This window comes from Pseudophryne corroboree, chromosome 10, assembly GCF_028390025.1.
Source record: "Pseudophryne corroboree isolate aPseCor3 chromosome 10, aPseCor3.hap2, whole genome shotgun sequence".
NCBI lineage: Eukaryota > Metazoa > Chordata > Amphibia > Anura > Myobatrachidae > Pseudophryne > Pseudophryne corroboree.
Genome location: NC_086453.1, coordinates 253440647 through 253464349, shown reverse-complemented (window position 1 = coordinate 253464349; position 23703 = coordinate 253440647). Strand labels below are relative to the sequence as shown.

The 23703-nt window shown below is 44.3% G+C and overlaps 1 long non-coding RNA gene across 1 annotated transcript; it reads right to left on the bottom strand.

Annotated features, from left to right (window-relative positions):
* Positions 1-22196: 22196 nt before the first annotated feature.
* LOC134965481 (uncharacterized) lies at positions 22197-23262 on the bottom strand. Its single transcript, XR_010188390.1, has 3 exons — positions 23049-23262; positions 22830-22944; positions 22197-22515 (listed from the first exon to the last, which is right to left on the bottom strand). It is a non-coding gene; the product is annotated as an uncharacterized LOC134965481 (long non-coding RNA).
* Positions 23263-23703: the final 441 nt, after the last annotated feature.

The window sequence follows — 23703 nt, the reverse complement described above, 5'->3', positions numbered from 1 at the left end:
CAGGAGTGCCACTGCCAGTGTGACTGACCAGTGACCTGACCACACTGACCACCAGTATAGTTAGTAGTATACTTATATTGTGATTGCCTGAAAAAGTTAAACACTCGTCGTGTGACTTCACTTGTGTGTTTTTTTTTTTTTTATTCTATAAAAATAAAACTCATTCTGCTGACAGACAGTGTCCAGCAGGTCCGTCATTATATAATATATAATATATACCTGTCCGGCTGCAGTAGTGATATATATATATTTTTTATATCATTTATCATCCAGTCGCAGCAGACACAGTACGGTAGTTCACGGCTGTGGCTACCTCTGTGTCTCTGCACTCGGCAGGCAGTCCGTCCATAATTGTAATACCACCTAACCGTGGATTTTTTTCATTCTTCTTTATACATACATAGTTACATAGACATCTTCTCTTTATCAACCAGTCTATATTAGCTGCAGACACAGTACAGTACGGTAGTTCACGGCTGTGGCTACCTCTGTGTCTGCACTCGGCAGGCAGTCCGTCCATAATTGTATACCACCTAACCGTGGTTTTTTTTCATTCTTCTTTATACATACATAGTTACATAGACATCTTCTCTTTATCAACCAGTCTATATTAGCTGCAGACACAGTACAGTACGGTAGTTCACGGCTGTGGCTACCTCTGTGTCTGCACTCGGCAGGCAGTCCGTCCATAATTGTATACCACCTAACCGTGGATTTTTTTTCATTCTTCTTTATACATACATAGTTACATAGACATCTTCTCTTTATCAACCAGTCTATATTAGCTGCAGACACAGTACAGTACGGTAGTTCACGGCTGTGGCTACCTCTGTGTCTGCACTCGGCAGGCAGTCCGTCCATAATTGTATACCACCTAACCGTGGATTTTTTTCAGTCTTCTTTATACATACATAGTTACATAGACATCTTCTCTTTATCAACCAGTCTATATTAGCTGCAGACACAGTACAGTACAGTAGTTCACGGCTGTGGCTACCTCTGTGTCTGCAGTCGGCAGGCAGTCCATAATTGTATACTAGTATCCATCTCCATTGTTTACCTGAGGTGCCTTTTAGTTGTGCCTATTAAAATATGGAGAACAAAAATGTTGAGGTTCCAAAATTAGGGAAAGATCAAGATCCACTTCCACCTCGTGCTGAAGCTGCTGCCACTAGTCATGGCCGAGACGATGAAATGCCAGCAACGTCGTCTGCCAAGGCCGATGCCCAATGTCATAGTACAGAGCATGTCAAATCCAAAACACCAAATATCAGAAAAAAAAGGACTCCAAAACCTAAAATAAAATTGTCGGAGGAGAAGCGTAAACTTGCCAATATGCCATTTACCACACGGAGTGGCAAGGAACGGCTGAGGCCCTGGCCTATGTTCATGGCTAGTGGTTCAGCTTCACATGAGGATGGAAGCACTCAGCCTCTCGCTAGAAAAATGAAAAGACTCAAGCTGGCAAAAGCAGCACAGCAAAGAACTGTGCATTCTTCGAAATCCCAAATCCACAAGGAGAGTCCAATTGTGTCGGTTGCGATGCCTGACCTTCCCAACACTGGACGTGAAGAGCATGCGCCTTCCACCATTTGCACGCCCCCTGCAAGTGCTGGAAGGAGCACCCGCAGTCCAGTTCCTGATAGTCAGATTGAAGATGTCAGTGTTGAAGTACACCAGGATGAGGAGGATATGGGTGTTGCTGGCGCTGGGGAGGAAATTGACCAGGAGGATTCTGATGGTGAGGTGGTTTGTTTAAGTCAGGCACCCGGGGAGACACCTGTTGTCCGTGGGAGGAATATGGCCGTTGACATGCCAGGTGAAAATACCAAAAAAATCAGCTCTTTGGTGTGGAGGTATTTCACCAGAAATGCGGACAACAGGTGTCAAGCCGTGTGTTCCCTTTGTCAAGCTGTAATAAGTAGGGGTAAGGACGTTAACCACCTCGGAACATCCTCCCTTATACGTCACCTGCAGCGCATTCATAATAAGTCAGTGACAAGTTCAAAAACTTTGGGTGACAGCGGAAGCAGTCCACTGACCAGTAAATCCCTTCCTCTTGTAACCAAGCTCACGCAAACCACCCCACCAACTCCCTCAGTGTCAATTTCCTCCTTCCCCAGGAATGCCAATAGTCCTGCAGGCCATGTCACTGGCAATTCTGACGAGTCCTCTCCTGCCTGGGATTCCTCCGATGCATCCTTGCGTGTAACGCCTACTGCTGCTGGCGCTGCTGTTGTTGCCGCTGGGAGTCGATGGTCATCCCAGAGGGGAAGTCGTAAGCCCACTTGTACTACTTCCAGTAAGCAATTGACTGTTCAACAGTCCTTTGCGAGGAAGATGAAATATCACAGCAGTCATCCTACTGCAAAGCGGATAACTGAGGCCTTGACAACTATGTTGGTGTTAGACGTGCGTCCGGTATCCGCCGTTAGTTCACAGGGAACTAGACAATTTATTGAGGCAGTGTGCCCCCGTTACCAAATACCATCTAGGTTCCACTTCTCTAGGCAGGCGATACCGAGAATGTACACGGACGTCAGAAAAAGACTCACCAGTGTCCTAAAAAATGCAGTTGTACCCAATGTCCACTTAACCACGGACATGTGGACAAGTGGAGCAGGGCAGGGTCAGGACTATATGACTGTGACAGCCCACTGGGTAGATGTATGGACTCCCGCCGCAAGAACAGCAGCGGCGGCACCAGTAGCAGCATCTCGCAAACGCCAACTCTTTCCTAGGCAGGCTACGCTTTGTATCACCGCTTTCCAGAATACGCACACAGCTGAAAACCTCTTACGGCAACTGAGGAAGATCATCGCGGAATGGCTTACCCCAATTGGACTCTCCTGTGGATTTGTGGCATTGGACAACGCCAGCAATATTGTGTGTGCATTAAATATGGGCAAATTCCAGCACGTCCCATGTTTTGCACATACCTTGAATTTGGTGGTGCAGAATTTTTTAAAAAACGACAGGGGCGTGCAAGAGATGCTGTCGGTGGCCAGAAAAATTGCGGGACACTTTCGGCGTACAGGCACCACGTACAGAAGACTGGAGCACCACCAAAAACTACTGAACCTGCCCTGCCATCATCTGAAGCAAGAAGTGGTAACGAGGTGGAATTCAACCCTCTATATGCTTCAGAGGTTGGAGGAGCAGCAAAAGGCCATTCAAGCCTATACAATTGAGCACGATATAGGCGGTGGAATGCACCTGTCTCAAGTGCAGTGGAGAATGATTTCAACGTTGTGCAAGGTTCTGATGCCCTTTGAACTTGCCACACGTGAAGTCAGTTCAGACACTGCCAGCCTGAGTCAGGTCATTCCCCTCATCAGGCTTTTGCAGAAGAAGCTGGAGGCATTGAAGAAGGAGCTAAAAGGGAGCGATTCCGCTAGGCATGTGGGACTTGTGGATGCAGCCCTTAATTCGCTTAACAAGGATTCATGGGTGGTCAATCTGTTGAAATCAGAGCACTACATTTTGGCCACCGTGCTCGATCCTAGATTTAAAGCCTACCTTGGATCTCTCTTTCCGGCAGACACAAGTCTGCTGGGGTTGAAAGACCTGCTGGTGACAAAATTGTCAAGTCAAGTGGAACGCGACCTGTCAACATCTCCTCCTTCACATTCTCCCGCAACTGGGGGTGCGAGGAAAAGGCTCAGAATTCCGAGCCCACCCGCTGGCGGTGATGCAGGGCAGTCTGGAGTGACTGCTGATGCTGACATCTGGTCCGGACTGAAGGACCTGACAACGATTACGGACATGTCGTCTACTGTCACTGCATATGATTCTCTCAACATTGATAGAATGGTGGAGGATTATATGAGTGACCGCATCCAAGTAGGCACGTCACACAGTCCGTACTTATACTGGCAGGAAAAAGAGGCAATTTGGAGGCCCTTGCACAAACTGGCTTTATTCTACCTAAGTTGCCCTCCCACAAGTGTGTACTCCGAAAGAGTGTTTAGTGCCGCCGCTCACCTTGTCAGCAATCGGCGTACGAGGTTACATCCAGAAAATGTGGAGAAGATGATGTTCATTAAAATGAATTATAATCAATTCCTCCGCGGAGACATTGACCAGCAGCAATTGCCTCCACAAAGTACACAGGGAGCTGAGATGGTGGATTCCAGTGGGGACGAATTGATAATCTGTGAGGAGGGGGATGTACACGGTGATATATCGGAGGGTGAAGATGAGGTGGACATCTTGCCTCTGTAGAGCCAGTTTGTGCAAGGAGAGATTAATTGCTTCTTTTTTGGGGGGGGTCCAAACCAACCCGTCATATCAGTCACAGTCGTGTGGCAGACCCTGTCACTGAAATGATGGGTTGGTTAAAGTGTGCATGTCCTGTTTTGTTTATACAACATAAGGGTGGGTGGGAGGGCCCAAGGACAATTCCATCTTGCACCTCTTTTTTCTTTTCTTTTTCTTTGCATCATGTGCTGATTGGGGAGGGTTTTTTGGAAGGGACATCCTGCGTGACACTGCAGTGCCACTCCTAGATGGGCCCGGTGTTTGTGTCGGCCACTAGGGTCGCTAATCTTACTCACACAGTCAGCTACCTCATTGCGCCTCTTTTTTTCTTTGCGTCATGTGCTGTTTGGGGAGGGTTTTTTGGAAGGGACATCCTGCGTGACACTGCAGTGCCACTCCTAGATGGGCCCGGTGTTTGTGTCGGCCACTAGGGTCGCTAATCTTACTCACACAGCTACCTCATTGCGCCTCTTTTTTTCTTTGCGTCATGTGCTGTTTGGGGAGGGTTTTTTGGAAGGGACATCCTGCGTGACACTGCAGTGCCACTCCTAGATGGGCCCGGTGTTTGTGTCGGCCACTAGGGTCGCTAATCTTACTCACACAGCTACCTCATTGCGCCTCTTTTTTTCTTTGCGTCATGTGCTGTTTGGGGAGGGTTTTTTGGAAGGGCCATCCTGCGTGACACTGCAGGGCCACTCCTAGATGGGCCCGGTGTTTGTGTCGGCCACTAGGGTCGCTAATCTTACTCACACAGCTACCTCATTGCGCCTCTTTTTTTCTTTGCGTCATGTGCTGTTTGGGGAGGGTTTTTTGGAAGGGACATCCTGCGTGACACTGCAGTGCCACTCCTAGATGGGCCCGGTGTTTGTGTCGGCCACTAGGGTCGCTTATCTTACTCACACAGCGACCTCGGTGCAAATTTTAGGACTAAAAATAATATTGTGAGGTGTGAGGTATTCAGAATAGACTGAAAATGAGTGTAAATTATGGTTTTTGAGGTTAATAATACTTTGGGATCAAAATGACCCCCAAATTCTATGATTTAAGCTGTTTTTTAGTGTTTTTTGAAAAAAACACCCGAATCCAAAACACACCCGAATCCGACAAAAAAAATTCGGTGAGGTTTTGCCAAAACGCGTTCGAACCCAAAACACGGCCGCGGAACCGAACCCAAAACCAAAACACAAAACCCGAAAAATTTCAGGCGCTCATCTCTAGTCACAAAGCCAGTGCCGGAATCCCAGCTGCCGGGATCCTGAACAAGTGTCTGCTGGGAACTCTGACAGGTAAGCTGCGGAGGGGGGTGGGGTGGGGGGGGGGGTTATGTTTAGACTGCAAGGTAAGGGTTAGCTTTAGGCTGCGGAGTGGGTGGTGGGGTTAGGGTTTAGGGGCCATTGGGGGAAAGTTAGTATACTTACTTTCACTTGTCGGGATTCTGATTATCAGGATGCCACGTTCTGTAATCTGACCTCCGGTATCCCCAATGCCAGCAAAACAATCCCAACCCCATCCCACCAGGGACAAGATTACTCTCCAGCCAGGCTACTTCACTGAGATAAGCAGGTCAACACCATATGAAGATGGCATTAATTAATTAAAGCAAGTTTTAAGATTAGGTTTTTGGAGCGTGTTACATACTGTAGCTGTCCCCATAGAGAACTATTTACTGCTTTAGTTTATATTACTATTTCAAGAGACAGTTAATAAATGCTACACTAAAATAATTTCTTATTGTTGCTATATTTGCAGTGACAAGAAATAATAATTAATGTGGGAAAATTCACATTATTCATCAATTTGCTCCCTTGTGAGTAGTAGACATAATACACAATTATTAAATGGTTAAGTTACTGTATATGCTTGCTACATATTAAATGTATATGGCAGTTATAGGTCTATTTTTCATATAGGTAGGTACTGGTGGTGTTCTTAGACTGCACACCCTAATTTTAAACATAATAAGAGGTGCTAATATGCTGAGACTTGTAGTACCATGCATGAGAAAGAAGAATGCAGGTGCACACTCCTTCCCTCATTCAGATGTGGATGGAGGAGCTATCGTTGCTGGTTACATAGAAGCAGCAGCGATAGCATTAATATAGTAATGCAGCAGAGGGTATGATGCCTTCTGCACGCATTACTGATCAGAGCTGCATCCTATGACACAGAATAAGATCATCTACGACACCATTGTCCGGCTGTATGAGCCATGAGGTCGCTCAAGCCGGCCACAGAAGCTACTACTCAGAGGCAAGGAAATCTCTGTCCTCTGATGGAGATGCTGGCCTCTTCCCTCCCCTGCAACAGTGATGACACACTTCCGTTTGGGGAAAGGGAGGCCATCACTGCGCCACCCCACCCTGACCCAAATGGCATTTGTCAGTCACTGATAGTCTGATGCTGTAGTGTGTCTGTCATCGCAGGACCCATTCATGCATGTGCAGAACAGGGATCTGCACATACGCAAAGTACTGATAATAGATACATTGCAACGGACAAAGCACTCCACATCTGAATTACACGGTTACACCCTCTAAGCACATTACACCCCCTAAGCACTTAGTGATGTTTATGGACAAACGTGCTAAGATCTTCATTTTTACATGTTAATTGTAAGACTAATATAATTGTAAGAGTTTATCAAAATGATTTTGATGACTGTCAGCATTCTTAGTGCTTAGAGTGTGCACCTGCAATCTTCTTTCTCCTATATAGGTAGGTAATGTAAATGTTCTAATAGTATAAAACAATATTCTGGCAGTTTTTTTTTTTTTTTAAAGATGCTGAATTCCATACACAAAAATGTTGTGCCTGTACCTATGAAGTCTTCAGCACTAAAAGGGTTAATAAACACCACAATTACACTTCTGTAAAAAGGGCGGGTTCTTTCAACACACAGCATTAGGTTTCAGTGTACAAATATCTAAGCTTAGAATTTCCTTAACAATTCACAAGCTGAATACCGTAAACTGAACATCACAGTGAGGTGAGGATATCGGTGTTCATCCAATGCAATGTGTACTACTGACCTTATAATGCGTAAAGCTTAAGAATTACAATAACTTTGTATTTTATTTCCTATGACAGGCAAATGATATACAAGATACGCCAATCTGGATGTATACACTGTATAGATTTTTTTAGGGGTTGCTATTTTTTTCTTGCTTAACATTCCACTCAGACGCGTACAGCTAACAAGAGCAGACAAGACATTGGTGTAGGTTCTGAAAATGACATTCTCCATATGAGTTAAAAACACATTGTTAGGTTACACATTAGCATTGCAGTCTCTTCTACATAACATTTTGGTGTGTTGATCTATTTTTACCATTTATTTACAGGTTGCTAAAGTAAACCATGGCGATTGTATCCTCATCTGAAGATCCTGTGTATGACAATAATTTTGATGCAAAGAAATATCTGGATATGTTCTACAGGATTGACCCCAAAACTCGGCAAGTTGATAAAGAGTCAGACTTCTGTTTACGTTTCTGAATGATGCATTCTCTTCAGGTATAAAATCATTTGTGGTGCAAGAAAGTTCATATCAGGTCCCATTAGGTCTATGCAGAATTTTTATCAAATGTGTTAGGAAAACTGTATTTTACTTTTTACTTTATAGTGGGGATGTTAACTTTGTAAAACTTTTTGTGGCGTGGCCATATTGATGTTATTTACTGCAAATTGCATCATCAAACTCACTCTCCAAAATTCAGAAACATCCAAAACATACTTGAGAGAGTAGGCAAATAATATTTGTGGAATACCAGCAAATATTACAGATCCCCTCAACGTATACCCTGGCTCATGCACAGTAGCTTGTGTGGATCCTTAACCTGGAAGTAGAATGATCACATTACTTTTACACATTACAGGACGGGATACCATCAGATACTTAATATCTTATTGCCACGTTAAGTGGTGATAAGATATTATATTAATCGTGACCAAGTCCCCTTAATTATTAAATACAGTGTATGCTCCTTTATGTCATATCAAAAAATATTAGAACTAGCTGTTCTACTCGTTCTTCGCACGGGAGTTTCTGATTTTCACGGTTGTAAATATAAATGAGTGTTAATAATCTGGTAAATCTATAGAGTTGTTAATTTGAGACGTCTTAATCTAAGTAAATATTAATCCATGGTTCTTGGCGTTACCTGAGGAGCACCCGTAGCAGATATGGTAAAAAGTGTCAGGACCATTTTTGTAGTTAATTAAATTCTACACACTGGAGGTGCAACACAAATTTTTATCCTATTGTCCATTTGGACGTTATTGTTCATGCAACGCAAGCCACACACTGGTAATGACGTTATTATGTCAACCCCCTTTTCATCCCTTTAGGGGAGGTTTATTAAAATTCTAATTACGTAATTTTCCTATTTCCCAACTGAAGAATACCTATGTTAAATTTCAGCTTCCTAACATATCAGGAAGTAAGAGAATTAATGATGAGTCAGTCAGTCAGCCAGTAAGTAAGTGTGAGTGCTATCGCATTTATACTGTATATATAGGTGTGGAAGTAATAGCTGCAGCTAGAGAAAACTTGTATTACTTGGCATTTCACCCAGCTAAAAAGCCGTAATTGAGATATCTGAAGAAACTCAGCATTACACTGCAGGTATAGTGCAGGTGACTGGCTTGTAAAACTTGCTGAGCGAGACTGTTGGCTTGTATGCTGCAGCATGGTCATTTGCTGGTAAACAAGGTGTTTCAGCCCAATGTACAGTAGCTGACATTTCAAACAAAAATAGCATTGAGTAGGTAAAACGTTGTTTTCTTTTCCTTTAAAGAAAAATCTATCAGTCATCGGTAAAAAAAGGTTCTGGTACTCACCTCAAGTTACAAATACAAAATAGATGACTAAATAAAAACTATCATTATATATCTATCTGTATATTATTTATTTATTAACAGTTTCTTAAATAATGCAATAAATTCCGTTGTGCTTTACAATTGGAAATAACAATGATATAACAAAACTGGTTAATAACAAACAGTCATAGAGGTAGGAGGGCCCTGCTCACAAGCTTACAATCTATAGGGAAATAGGCATGGATACACAAGGATAAGTGTTATCTATTGCATAGTTGTCCACCAGATTGCAAAGGTTCTTGGTGGGCTGTATGATATGGTCACACAGCAATTATGAACCGGGGTCAGGAGGAAGGGAAAGTGAAGAATGAAAATACATGTTGTGAGGATATGTGTGGACTGTACAGAGTGAATGTAATTTGATAGGAAAGTGTATATCTAATATCTATATGTAATAAATTAATTAATGATAACTGTGGATCAGTATAAAAAAATATGTCATATACAGTAATCCATAACAACGTAATAAAAAGTAACAGATTTAGGAGGATATTTAACAAAGCGTGGAGAGAAATAGGGGTATATTTACTAAAGTGCAAGTTTTTAGTAGTGGAGATGTTGCTCATAGCAACCTATCAAATTCTATGAATTATTTATAAAGCAGCTTCTAGAAGAAAATAGCTAAAATATGATTGGTTGCTATGGGCAACAGCTCCACTTCTTGAAACTCGCACTTTAGTAAATATACCCCTTTAAGCACCAACCAATCAACTCCTGACATATTTCAAACACAGCCTGTAACATAACAATTAGAAGCTGATTGGTTAATACTTTATTTCTCTCCACTTATCTCTATGCTAAAAACAAGTCAACAAGTTTGTGTATTTTTATACAGAAATGCCTATTGTACAAACCAATAGCACAACCACTTATATTATTCAAGTGTTTATTTCTAACACAAACAACCCATATATGCGTTAATAGTAACAGTATACAGAAAAATGATAATTTAATATTTCCTGGGGGTTCAATAATAAGGCGCCACCAGTCTTTAGCTTTTGGGTATACCAATATTAACAGAAAGGAAAAGTAATAAAACTTAATAATCAGCAACCAGTCAGGTATGGTCTCATTCTGTGATTAGCTGAGATGTGTAAGAAACTGCTTCTGGTTGGCTGTCATGCTGCTAAGTATGCAAGCTTGCTGAAGATAATAAGATTTTACTCACCGGTAAATCTATTTCTCGTAGTCCGTAGTGGATGCTGGGGACTCCGTAAGGACCATGGGGAATAGACGGGCTCCGCAGGAGACTGGGCACTCTAAAGAAAGATTTAGTACTACCTGGTGTGCACTGGCTCCTCCCTCTATGCCCCTACTCCAGACCTCAGTTAGAATCTGTGCCCGGAAGAGCTGACATTACAAGGAAAGGATTTTGGAATCCAGGGTAAGACTCATACCAGCCACACCAATCACACCGTATAACTCGAGATAAACTTACCCAGTTAACAGTATGAACAACAAACAAGCATCACTCAACTGATGCCACATAACATAACCCTTTAGTAAGCAATAACTATATACACGTATTGCAGAAAGTCCGCATTTGGGACGGGCGCCCAGCATCCACTACGGACTACGAGAAATAGATTTACCGGTGAGTAAAATCTTATTTTCTCTAACGTCCTAGTGGATGCTGGGGACTCCGTAAGGACCATGGGGATTATACCAAAGCTCCCAAACGGGCGGGAGAGTGCGGATGACTCTGCAGCACCGAATGGGCAAACTCAAGGTCCTCCTCAGCCAGGGTATCAAACTTGTAGAACTTTGCAAATGTGTTTGAACCCGACCAAGTAGCAGCTTGGCAAAGCTGTAATGCCGAGACCCCTCGGGCAGCCGCCCAAGAAGAGCCCACCTTTCTTGTGGAATGGGCTTTCACTGATTTTGGATGCGGCAATCCAGCCGCAGAATGAGCCTGCTGAATCGTGCCACAGATCCAGCGAGCAATAGTTTGCTTTGAAGCAGGAGCACCCAGCTTGTTGGATGCATACAGGACAAACAGCGAGTCAGTCTTCCTGACTCCAGCCGTTCTGGCCACATAAATCTTCAAAGCCCGGACTACGTCAAGCAACTTGGAATCCTCCAAGCCACCAGTAGCCGCAGGCACCACAATAGGTTGGTTCAAATGAAAGGATGACACCACCTTTGGCAGAAATTGCGGACGAGTCCGCAATTCTGCCCTATCCATATGGAAAACCAGATAGGGGCTTTTACATGACAAAGCCGCCAATTCTGACACACGCCTAGCCGACGCTAAGGCCAACAGCATGACCACTTTCCACGTGAGATACTTTAGCTCCACAGTCTTAAGTGGCTCACACCAGTGGGATTTTAGGAAACTCAACACCACGTTAAGATCCCAAGGTGCCACTGGTGGCACAAAAGGGGGCTGAATATGCAGCACTCCCTTAACAAATGTCTGAACCTCAGGCAGTGAAGCCAGTTCTTTTTGGAAGAAAATGGATAGGGCCGAAATCTGGACCTTTATGGACCCTAATTTCAGGCCCATAGTCACTCCTGACTGTAGGAAGTGCAGGAATCAACCCAGCTGGAATTCCTCTGTAGGGGCCTTCCTGGCCTCACACCAAACAACATATTTTCGCCATATACGGTGATAATGCTTTGCTGTCACATCCTAGCCTTTATCAGCGTAGGAATAACTTCATCCGGAATGCCTTTTTCCGCTAGGATCCGGTATTCAACCACCATGCCGTTAAACGCAGCCGCGGTAAGTCTTGGAACAGACAGGGCCCTTGTTGTAACAGACAGGACGTCTGAGAGGCAGAGGCCACGGGTCCTCTGTGAGCATTTCTTGCAATTCCGGGTACCAAGTCCTTCTTGGCCAATCCGGAACAATGAGTATTGTTCTCACTCCTCTTTTTCTTACAATTCTCAGCACCTTTGGTATGAGAGGAAGAGGAGGAAACACATAGACCGACTGGAACACCCACGGTGTTACTAGTGCATCCACAGCTATCGCCTGAGGGTCCCTTGACCTGGCGCAATATCTTTTTAGCTTTTTGTTGAGATGGGACGCCATCATGTCCACCTGTGGCAGTTCCCATCGATTTGCAATCTGCGTGAAGACTTCTTGATGAAGTCCCCACTCTCCCGGGTGGAGGTCGTGCCTGCTGAGGAAGTCTGCTTCCCAGTTGTCCACTCCCGGAATGAACACTGCTGACAGTGCTAGTACGTGATTCTCCGCCCAACGAAGAATCCTGGTGGCTTCTGCCATTGCCACCCTGCTTCTTGTGCCGCCCTGGCGGTTCACATGGGCCACTGCCGTGATGTTGTCTGACTGAATCAGCACTGGTTGGTTTCGAAGCAGAGGCTTCGCTTGACTCAGGGCGTTGTATATGGCCCTTAGTTCCAGGATATTGATGTGCAGACAAGTCTCCTGACTTGACTACAGCCCCTGGAAGTTTCTTCCTTGATTGACTGCCCCCCATCCTCGGAGGCTTGCATCCGTGGTCACCAGGACCCAGTCCGGTATGCCGAACCTGCGGCTCTCGAGGAGGTGAGCACTTTGCAGCCACCACAGAAGAGACACCCTGGCGCTGGGGGACAGGGTGATCAGCCGATGCATCTGAAGATGCGATCCGGACCACTTGTCCAACAGATCCCACTGAAAGATCCTCGCATGGAACCTGCCGAAGGGAATGGCTTCGTGTGACGCCACCATCTTTCCCAGGACTCGCGTGCAGTGATGCACCGATACCTGTTTTGGTTTTAGGAGGCCTCTGACCAGAGTCACGAGCTCCTGAGCCTTCTCCTCCGGGAGAAACACCTTTTTCTGGTTTGTATCCAGAATCATGCCCAGGAAGGGCAGACGCGTCGTAGGAATCAGCTGCGACTTTGGAATATTCAGAATCCAGCCGTGCTGTTGCAACACTTCCTGAGAGAGTGCTACGCTGATCAGCAACCGCTCCCTGGACCTCGCCTTTATGAGGAGATCGTCCAAGTATGGGATAATCGTAACCCCTTGCTTCCGAAGGAGCACCATCATTTCCGCCATCACCTTTGTAAATATTCTCGGTGCCGTGGACAGGCCAAACGGCAACGTCTGGAATTGGTAATGACAGTCCTGTACCACAAACCTGAGGTACTCCTGATGAGGTGGATAAATGGGGACATGCAAGTACGCATCCTTGATGTCCAGAGACACCATAAAATCCCCCCCTTCCAGGCTTGCAATGACCGCTCTGAACGATTCCATTTTGAACTTGAATCTTTTCAGATAAATGTTCAGGGATTTTAAATTCAATATGGGTCTGACCGAACCATCCGGTTTCGGTACCACAACATTGTGGAATAGTATCCTCTTACTTGTTGAAGGAGGGGAACCTTTACCACCACCTGCTGGAGATATAACTTGTGAATTGCCGCTAACACTACTTCCCTTTCTATGGGGGAAGCTGGCAGGGCCAATTTGAGGTAACGGTGAGGGGGCATCACTTCGAATTCCAACTTGTATCCCTGAGACACAATCTGTATAGCCCAGGGATCCACCTGTGAGCGAACCCACTGGTGGCTGAAATTTCGGAGACGCGCCCCCACCGCTCCTTGCTCCTGTGGTGCCCCAGCGTCATGCGGTGGATTTAGTGGAAGCCGGGGAGGACTTCTGTTCCTGGGAACTAGCTGAATGGTGCAGCTTCTTTCCTCTACCCCTGCCTCTGGCCAGAAAGGACGCACCTCTGACCTTCTTGCTTCTCTGTGATCAAAATGACTGCATTTGGTAATACGGTGCTTTCTTAGGCTGTGAGGGAATATATGGCAAAAAGTTTGACTTCCCAGCCGTAGCTGTGGAAACTAGGTCCGAGAGACCGTCCCCAAACAATTCCTCACCCTTGTAAGGTAACACCTCCATGTGCTTTTTGGAGTCGACATCACCTGTCCATTGCCGAGTCCACAGGACCCTTCTGGCAGAAATTGACATTGCATTTATTCTAGAGCCCAGTAGGCAAATGTCCCTCTGGGCATCCCTCATATATAGGACAGCGTCTTTTATATGCCCCAGGGTCAGTAAAATGGTAACCTTGTCTAAGGTATCCATTTCCTCAGACAGATTATCTGTCCATGCTGCTACAGCACTACACATCCAGGCCGACGCAATAGCCGGCCTCAGTATAGTACCTGAGTGTGCATAAACAAACTTCAGGATACTTTCCTACTTCCTATCTGCAGGATCCTTTAGGGCGGCCGTATCCTGTGACGGCAGGGCCACCTTTTTAGATAAGCGTGTCAGAGCTTTATCTACGCTAGGGGAGGATTCCCAGCGCATCCTGTCCGTTGGCGGGAAAGGGTACGCCATAAGTAACCTTTTGGAAATCAGCACTTTCTTATCGGGGGAATCCCATGCTTTTTCACATAATTCATTTAACTCATGTGAAGGGGGAAAAGTCACCTCTTGCTTTTTCTCCTCATACATATACACCCTTTTGTCAGGGACAGGGTTTTCCTCCGATATGTGCAATACATCCTTCATTGCTATAATCATGTATCGGAAGGCTTTAGCCATTTTAGGCTGCAACTTTGCCTCATCGTCATCGACACTGGAGTCAGAATCCGTGTCGACATCTGTGTCAACCAACTGGGATAGTGAGCGCTTTTGAGACCCTGACGGCCTCTGAGCTGCAGGATCAGACACGAGTTGAGACCCTGACTGATTATCCAACCTTTTATGCAAGGAGCTTACGTTATCATTTAACACCTTCCACATATCCATCCAATCAGGTGTCGGCGCCGTCGGCGGCGACACCACAGTCACTTGCACTTGTTCTGCCTCCACGTAACCGTCCTCGTCAAACATGTCGACACAAACGTACCGACACACCACACACACACAGGGAATGCTCTAATTGAGGACAGGACCCCACAAGGCCTTTTGGGGAGACAGAGAGAGAGTATGCCAGCACACACCCCAGCGCTATATAACCCAGGGATTACACAGTAACTTAGTGTTTACCCAGTAGCTGCTGTTTATGATAATTTGCGCCTAAATTTATGTGCCCCCCCTCTCTTTTTACCCTTTTTCTACCTTGATACTGCAGGGGAGAGCCTGGGGAGCTTCCTCTCAGCGGAGCTGTGAAGAGAAAATGGCGCTGGTTAGTGCTGAGGAAGAAGGCCCCGCCCCCTCAGCGGCGGGCTTCTGTCCCGGGTCTGTGTAATAAAATGGCGGGGGCTCGTACATATATACAGTGCCCAGCTGTATATATGTGTCTTTTTGCCAAGAGGTATCCTAATTGCTGCCCAGGGCGCCCCCCCTTGCGCCCTGCACCCTACAGTGACCGGAGTGTGTGGGTAGTGTGGGCGCAATGGCGCACAGCTGCAGTGCTGTGCGCTACCTCATGTAAAGACAGGAGTCTTCTGCCGCCGATTTCGATGTCTTCTTGCTTCTGCCGGCTTCTGACTTCTGGCTCTGCGAGGGGGACGGCGGCGCGGCTCCGGGAACGGATGACAAGGTCAGGTCCTGTGTTCAATCCCTCTGGAGCTAATGGTGTCCAGTAGCCTAAGAAGCGCAACCTAGCCGCAGTTAGTAGGTTTGCTTCTCTCCCCTCAGTCCCACGTAGCAGAGAGTCTGTTGCCAGCAGAAGCTCTCTGAAAATAAAAAAACCAAACTAAAATACTTTCTTATTAGCAAGCTCAGGAGAGCTCACTAAAAGCACCCAGCTCTGGCCGGGCACAGATTCTAACTGAGGTCTGGAGGAGGGGCATAGAGGGAGGAGCCAGTGCACACCAGGTAGTACTAAATCTTTCTTTAGAGTGCCCAGTCTCCTGCGGAGCCCGTCTATTCCCCATGGTCCTTACGGAGTCCCCAGCATCCACTAGGACGTTAGAGAAAAACTAATTTCACAGTGGGGGGGTATGGATCAAACCTTGGAGAGAGATAAAGTGGAGACAGTTAAAGTACTGTACCAACCAATCAGTGTCTAACTGTCATTTTACAAGATGTATTTGAAAAATGACAGAACTGATTGGCTGGAACTATATCTCTCTCCACTTTAACTCTCTCCAAGCTTGATAAATCTAAGCCTGAGTGTTTCCTTGAAGTGGTCTAATCCATCCATATATTTTTTTTATTTTTTTTTATTTTTTTGAGTGCTCACAAAAGAGAACAAAAGTAGTTGCAAAGCAAGAGAAGCATAGGCCAAATGTGTGAGCCTTTATACATGTAACATGAACAGTAGAAGCAAATAATGCAGACAATAGATAATGGGAAATGTTACATTACTTGAAAAAGGAGGGAGAAAGGCAGTGGATAGAGGAAGGGAAAAGGACCGATATAAAATGGAAAATTTTATTCTGACACTTGACAGATAGGTATTACAAAAAGGGTGCCATCTGTGGTAGAAAAACAGTGAAGGAAATAAGAAGCAGTGCTGAAAGTAGGTTGGTACTCAATGGTATAGAGCACCATTAAGAAATAGCCCACTGCTGGGGCATAATTTATGAAAGGGATTTTTGTGTGTGGGACATAAAATGGTGTCAGTGGCATAACTGTGTATGAATTCCCGACAAGTCAGAAAAACATAATTTTCCAACTTTTTATGTCGAATCTGGATTCGATCTATTCAAGTCCAGTGACGTTTTTCCAACTTGTCGGAAAACACGTGGATCCACGTATTTTGTCGAATTGGCGGGCGTTTCCGACAGTTTTTTAGCCCCTTTTCAACAATGTCGATTCAACTTTAAAAAAAGTTGGATCAGCATTGTCGAAAACGGGCAAAAACCTGTCGGAAATGCCTACACATTGAATACTAAGGTGTCAGATCCTCTTCGTCGGAGAGGATTTGACAATAATTAAATATACTCCATAATATGTAATAGGCATTACGGTATGTGGTAAAATATGTAAGACATTATGGTGTGTGGCATAATGTGTAATGGGCATTATGGTGTGTCGCATAATGTGTAATGGGTATTAAGGTGTCTGGTATAATGTGTAATGGGCATTAAGGTGTGTGGCATAAAATATAATAAGCATTACGAAGTGTGGCATAATGTGTAATGGGCATTACGGTGTTTTGCTTAATGTGTAAGGGGCATTATGGTGTGTGGCATAATGTGGCCATGCCCCTATTGTCATGTAGCACTCCCCTAGTTTTGTGTGACCACGCCCCCTCGCGACACATGACCATGCCCATTTTTACTATCAGTACCACTAAGAAAAAAATTATACTTGCACCACTGATAAGAAGAACAGCATATGTCAAGAATAGCCTGAGGAGAATTAATGAAGGAGATGTTCTGTCTTATCACACATGCATCAGCTGAAAGAGCCTGATGTGGGGAGCAGAGAGGAAGGGTTAACCTCATGTGAGAGCCAAAGGCCCAAACCTGAGCAAACATGTGTCCTCTATCATGGAGGTAAGAGGTAATGTTTTCCCCAGTCGCCATATGCCAGATTTGGAATGGAGGAAGAGGGTAAGAGGGCACTTCCAGTTACAAACTATTAGGCTTTTAGCAGCGCCTAATACATGCTAGGCCAGTTTGACAGAAAGCTGAGAAAGGTCTGGAAGACCCACAGAACTTTTTGTATTGGGGATTCTAATAAACTATTCAGGAGTGCATGGACTTCTGCCCATAAATGATCAAGCACCAGACAAGTCCACCAGACATAGGCTAGGGTAGGGCAGTGGCCACAATTTCTCCAGCAGAGGGGCGACGCAGAGGGAAATATCTGTAAGAGAATTGCTTTGGTATAATACCAGTGATAGTACAATTTACGTGATGTTTCTTTAAGGTGGATGTAAATTAAGCACTTGTCAATAGCCAATCCCATGTCTTTTAAGGTTTCCTCATCAGGCGGGGGACCAAGGTCTGTTTCCCAGGACATTTCATGGGGATTTCAATCAGGGAGAGCCGCATCAGGAAGGATGCCATAAACAATATACAGTATCTTGCCTTTAGACAAGGATATCTAACTGAAATCAGTGGGGAATTTATGGGAGTCTGAGACCCAGGGTCTCATGCAGTTGTTATTAAGTCCTGGCAGGAAGTCTGGATTATTTCATATAGGGGTGAGTGGGGAGACAGGAGAGGTAATAGAGAGTTTGGCAGAATACTGGGTCCAAACTTTCAAAATGAATTTAAGGGTCAGAGATAAACTGAAAGAGGGGTGACCTTGTTTTTTTGTAGTTCCCATAAAGAGGACAGATCCTGGGAGTTAATGCAGTTTGACTGAATACCAGAGGAGGTCCCAGGAGGGGAGAAAGAGGAGGTAACTTGGGAAAAATGCATGGCTAGGTAATAGATCTTTTTATTAGATCCTATACTGCCTCTAGAGATAGGTAAATTGAGAATTGTGTAGGATAACCTTGGGTAGCTGCCATTGCAGATAAAATGGAAGACAAACTGCTGTACTTTATAGAGAAGGGAAAAGGGGACCACCATTGGGAGGTTTTGGAAAAAGTAGAGCCACTTGGGAGTGATATTAATCTTGAGAGCTATGTTAAGAAAGAGCCCAGTTGAGACTTCTGGTTCCGGGTGCATGGAGTGAGCAGCACAGGCTCACAGTTCCGCTCTGTGCCCGGCTTCTCTGACCCTTTTCATGGCTACTATAACCTCCAAAGCTCTCCCACACCCACAGCTGCTCTTCCACGATGGACAAGTATGTCACATCCTTGCAGCCACCGCGCTCGCAGCAGCAGGCGCTACGCCAGATCAAATGAGACACGGACCCTGTAATGGCGCCGGAGGAAGAGTCACGTGCCACCATGCCGGCTTCCAAGAAAACGATCACTGAGGCACTGTACACTGCTGGTTTGCCCTCCCAGCGCCCCCGGTACAGCCCGCTGCTTTATGGGGACCTGGTGGACACCATTACCTCCGCGATGGGGCAGCTACTCACTAAAGCAGTAAGTGACATTACCACTCAGATGCACCACTTGTCTACCAGGATTACCACTGCTGAAAACAGAATAGGTTCGGTGGCACATAATCTAGCTGATTTGCAATGTGAAGTTAAAAGGCTGGAGAAGGAGAATTATTCCATTAGCAATGAAATGGAGGAAATCGAAAATCGCTCAAGGCGTAACAATATAAGGGTGGTGGGGCTCCCTGAAACGATTATGTTTCACTTACTGGAGCAATTTGTTGCACACACCTTGCCACAACTGCTGGGCATACCTGACCTATCCAAAGATATGGTGATTGAACGGGTCCATAGGATAGGCCCTCCTCCACGCCCTAATGACTCCCGTCCCAGAGTCACTACTTTTAAATGCCTCAGCTACACACACAAGCTAGAAATATGGAGAGCTTCCAGAAAACAGCCCGTCCTTAAGTGGGAAGGCGCACAACTCCGTGGCGACGATCGTTCTATCCCCTCAGGAGCTCAGTGTCCTGTCAGCAGAGTAAGTGGCTCAGACCCTGCTGGGCAGACACTACTCCCCCTCTTAGTCCCACTAAGCAGGGAGGCTGTTTCCAGCAGCCTCCCTGTGCCTATACTCTAATAAAATAATAAAACTAAAAGAACTCCTATGGAGCTCCCTTAGCTGTGACCGGCTCCTCCGTGGACATTTTCTAAACTGGGTCTGGTAGGAGGGGCACAGAGGGAGGAGCCAGCCCACACTGTAAAACTCTTAAAGTGCCAATGGCTCCTGGTGGACCCGTCTATACCCCATGGTATGAATATGGACCCCAGCATCCTCTAGGACGTAAGAGAAATGTATATTGTACAACATATGTAATTTTGACAGGGAAGGTGGGCCCCTCTCACGCCCTTGGGTCTGATGGAATCCAGACCAGATTTTATAGTCTGTTGTAAGCCACAGCTGAGCTAATCGCTACAATTTCTCTGCTACCTTTATTCATAGATCTCTGGAAAGTTGCAGGGGCATGAAACCAAATGTCAGCACTATATACTGGAACAATGCTCTGCAGGGGCAAATGCAGGATTTGTAAAGGGGGGTTTCAAGGTATATATAGTAAATACTGCTAGTGCATGCATGATAATGTAGTACATTACTAACAGCAATGCCCTGTAGAGAGAACACCATAATCCTGTGCAGTATAAGCTTTGCGTGAGACTTTCAGCCGTTGTGTAGGTGCAGCTGGGCTCCCCAGTGGCCTATCCAACCACATATTGAGTTTTGGAGGATAAAGACCACCTGTGACGTGCTGTTATACTTCTACTTTCTGGTACACTCATTACCTATAAAATTGGTTTATGGTCCGGCATTGTAACAACAATATTGCACTATGAGAGGCGCATTTTTTGCTTATGTTTAGAACTTCTGTGCTGTGAGCTGACTCTACCACACTCTGAGCTTTGGATGATATAAGACTCACCGTGACGCGTCGTCTTCTTGGAAGTTTTCTGACTCCCCAGGCTGTGAGCAATAGAAGACAACAGTTTTTTGATGTGCATGCTAAAATTTCCTCATCTGGTTACGCTTAATACCTATATGAGTGCCTGTTCTTCATTTTCCTTTTCTATATATACATATGTATATATATATATATATATATATATACATACTGTGTGTCAGATATAGAGTATATAGAAAATATAGAACAGGAGGAGCAGGTAACCTGATGTCAGCGCTGCCTCTCTGCAAGGAATTCTCAATCTGTGCCGGAGAGCCTGCCCTTTGAAGTCCCGTCTAGCAGCTAATTAATTCAGGGAGAATGTGAGAATGTGGAGGCAGAGCATGGACTGGGGACACAGAGTGTAAAAGTCATCCCCCGTGTTGAGCCAGCTGTGTACATTTCGGAACACATTGCAGCTAAGTACCTGACACTCCAGCTGCAGCCTGCGGCTCTCTTGAGCTTATCTGCGGTGCATTTCAAAGCACAGAAATCTCTGCTACGCGGTGCTCTCTGTGCGGGCAGCTCCGATCGCGGCTGAGTGTATCATTGAAGAGACTGTGACAGAGCGGTCTCCATCTCTCTAAAAAAAATATCGGACTGTCAGGTGGGGGGGTTTCTGGGTACTCGTGCGCCAGTGCTCTGGGGTGAAGTAGGTTGTCTTTGCTTTGGCAGCTTCAGTCAGAGGAATTTGCCAGTACTCTTTTGTTAAATTTAGCATAGTGAGATACTGGCGTGTTTCTAAATTTTCTACCAGCTCTTCAACCCAATTTGCTTGCAGCATAAAAAATGGTGTCAGAGAATCCAATGTTGCTAATAAGGGATATAGGGGGTCATTCCGAGCTGATCGCTCGCTAGCTACTTTTAGCAGACGAGCGGGACGAAAATGTTTTTTGCAGTTTCTGAGTAGCTCTGAACTTACTCAGCCCTTGCGATCACTTCAGTCTTTTTGGCCCCGGAATTGACGTCAGACACTCGCCCTGCAAACACTAGGACATGCCTGTGTTTTTCCAAAGACTCCCTGAAAATGGTCAGTTGCCACCCACAAACGCCCTCTTCCTGTTAATCTCCTTGTGATTGGCTGTGCGAATGGATTCTTCGTTAAATCCATTACCCAGCAACGATCTGCTTTGTACTCCCTTGACATGCCTGCGCATTGCGGTGCATACGCATGCGCAGTAGTAACCTGTTTGCAGCGCTATGAAAAACGGCAGCGAGCAATCAACTTGGAATGACCCCATTAGTACTGATTCCCGCCAGCACCCTTACGGGTGTGAACTTGAGGTAGGATCTACTCAGTTAGAACATGGACAATGGCACTCAATATCCAATGCGTTTTGTCCATATAGATGAACTTCTTCAGGGGAATAACTTTAAAAAGGGTGATACATGGTAAAGCATGTTACATGGGTGATCAAATGGTTTCAAATACACATAATTTATACAAAGACAAACAAACAAACAAACATAGCAATGAGGAAATCCAGTTATCAGTTATATATACCAAGAAGGAAAAAATAATACAGCAGAAAACAATTCACTAGCTGTTCTTAAGAATGTGTTTGTTAATAAATTTCACACACACATATATATATATATATATATATATAAAAACAAATACTCTCCCTCTGCGATTTTACACAACAAGAAAATGGGGAATATAGATATGGCTGCCCAAATTCAGCTAAGACCCCTGTTAGGAGGGACTAAAAATAGAAATATGTAACAATAGAGGAATAGGCGCCCTTGGGATATACTTCCTCCCAATAATAAATAGGATTCAGCAGGAATCTCTAGACATGTATAAGTATATGTTTGCTCAATATTTTAGAGCATAAAAATCACATTAACATGTTCCATATAAAATTTATTAAAACATAAAAACACAAGCAATGGTACAGAGAATTAAGTATCCATCCTTAACAAATGACACCAAACAATTATACAGAGGACAAGTAGAATAACTTTTACAGACTCCTCCTTCTCCTTATAGCAAGTTTGGAGATTGGTGTAACAAATAGAAAAACCCAACGCGTTTCGTCTTGCTCAAAGACTTCATCAGGGGTATATCTATAAGCGTAAAATAATTTATCAGAATATTCCACTAATTATACAAATATAAAAAATACAAAAATAATGAAATAAAAGAATAAAAAATGGGAACATGTCAATAGATGAAAAAGGTACAGGAACATGCAAAAACAGAGCTGGATAATAAAGTGCAAACCTACACCAATCGGGAGCACTTACTACAGTAAAGTACTTTCAAATAAGTTGACAATGAGTTACAAAGGTTAATGATTATACACAGAAGAGAAAAGAAAGAAAAAGAAGAAAAAGAATGAGAACATCAGAACATGTCAAGGAAACTTCATATGACATACCTCGAATGCTTGATAAAAATTGATAGAATGTCAAATGAATTAACAAATAGGCGTTCAGGATACTTGAATACTACCCACACATCAGTGGGATATATAGATGAAAAATAGATTGGGCCTAGTTAGGGAAATATTAGTTTTAGTAACTTTAAAACCACATGATATGTACATAATAACTGATTTATTAAATCAATCAGTGTGCTGGTGAATGGGAACACATACCTTTTATTTCAAATGCTTGACTGACAAGTTCAAATACACAGGTCTAACAAGGGTTCATATAGATGTGTGACCTAATAAAATTATTATTGATATTAGCCAATTAGAGAGATAACCTCACTGGTCTACATAAACTCAAGAGGCTTACCAAGTATATTTATATTCTCTAGAACATTAATAAAATGCAGAATTTTTATTTGATAGGGAATATCTACCAATCTATACAGCCTCAACCCAAATCTTAGACTCAAACAGTTTTTTTTTTTTTTTATATAGTACTGGTATTATAATTAACTTCCCTCATTGTCTATATGAATTCTAATTCACAGTAACATAATACAATAAAAATAATGGGAATAATTACAGACCAATCAAAATAGTAAATGGAGCCATATTTAAGGGTGATGCCAACATAATATCACATGAAATAGTCCTTACCCTCCAGCAGATCAGCAGTGTTAAGCTCAGTTCCAGTGGAATGAAACTGTGTTCAAATTTTTACCCTTAAATAGGGGAAAGGTGATGACATCACTTCCCATTAGTGCAGTGATTGGAAGTCAAATAAAACTTAAAAAATACCTTTATTTATGGCATAATTAATTCTATATACCCAACATTCATTAACCAGTTTATTTAGGGGGCAGTACTTAACAAATAT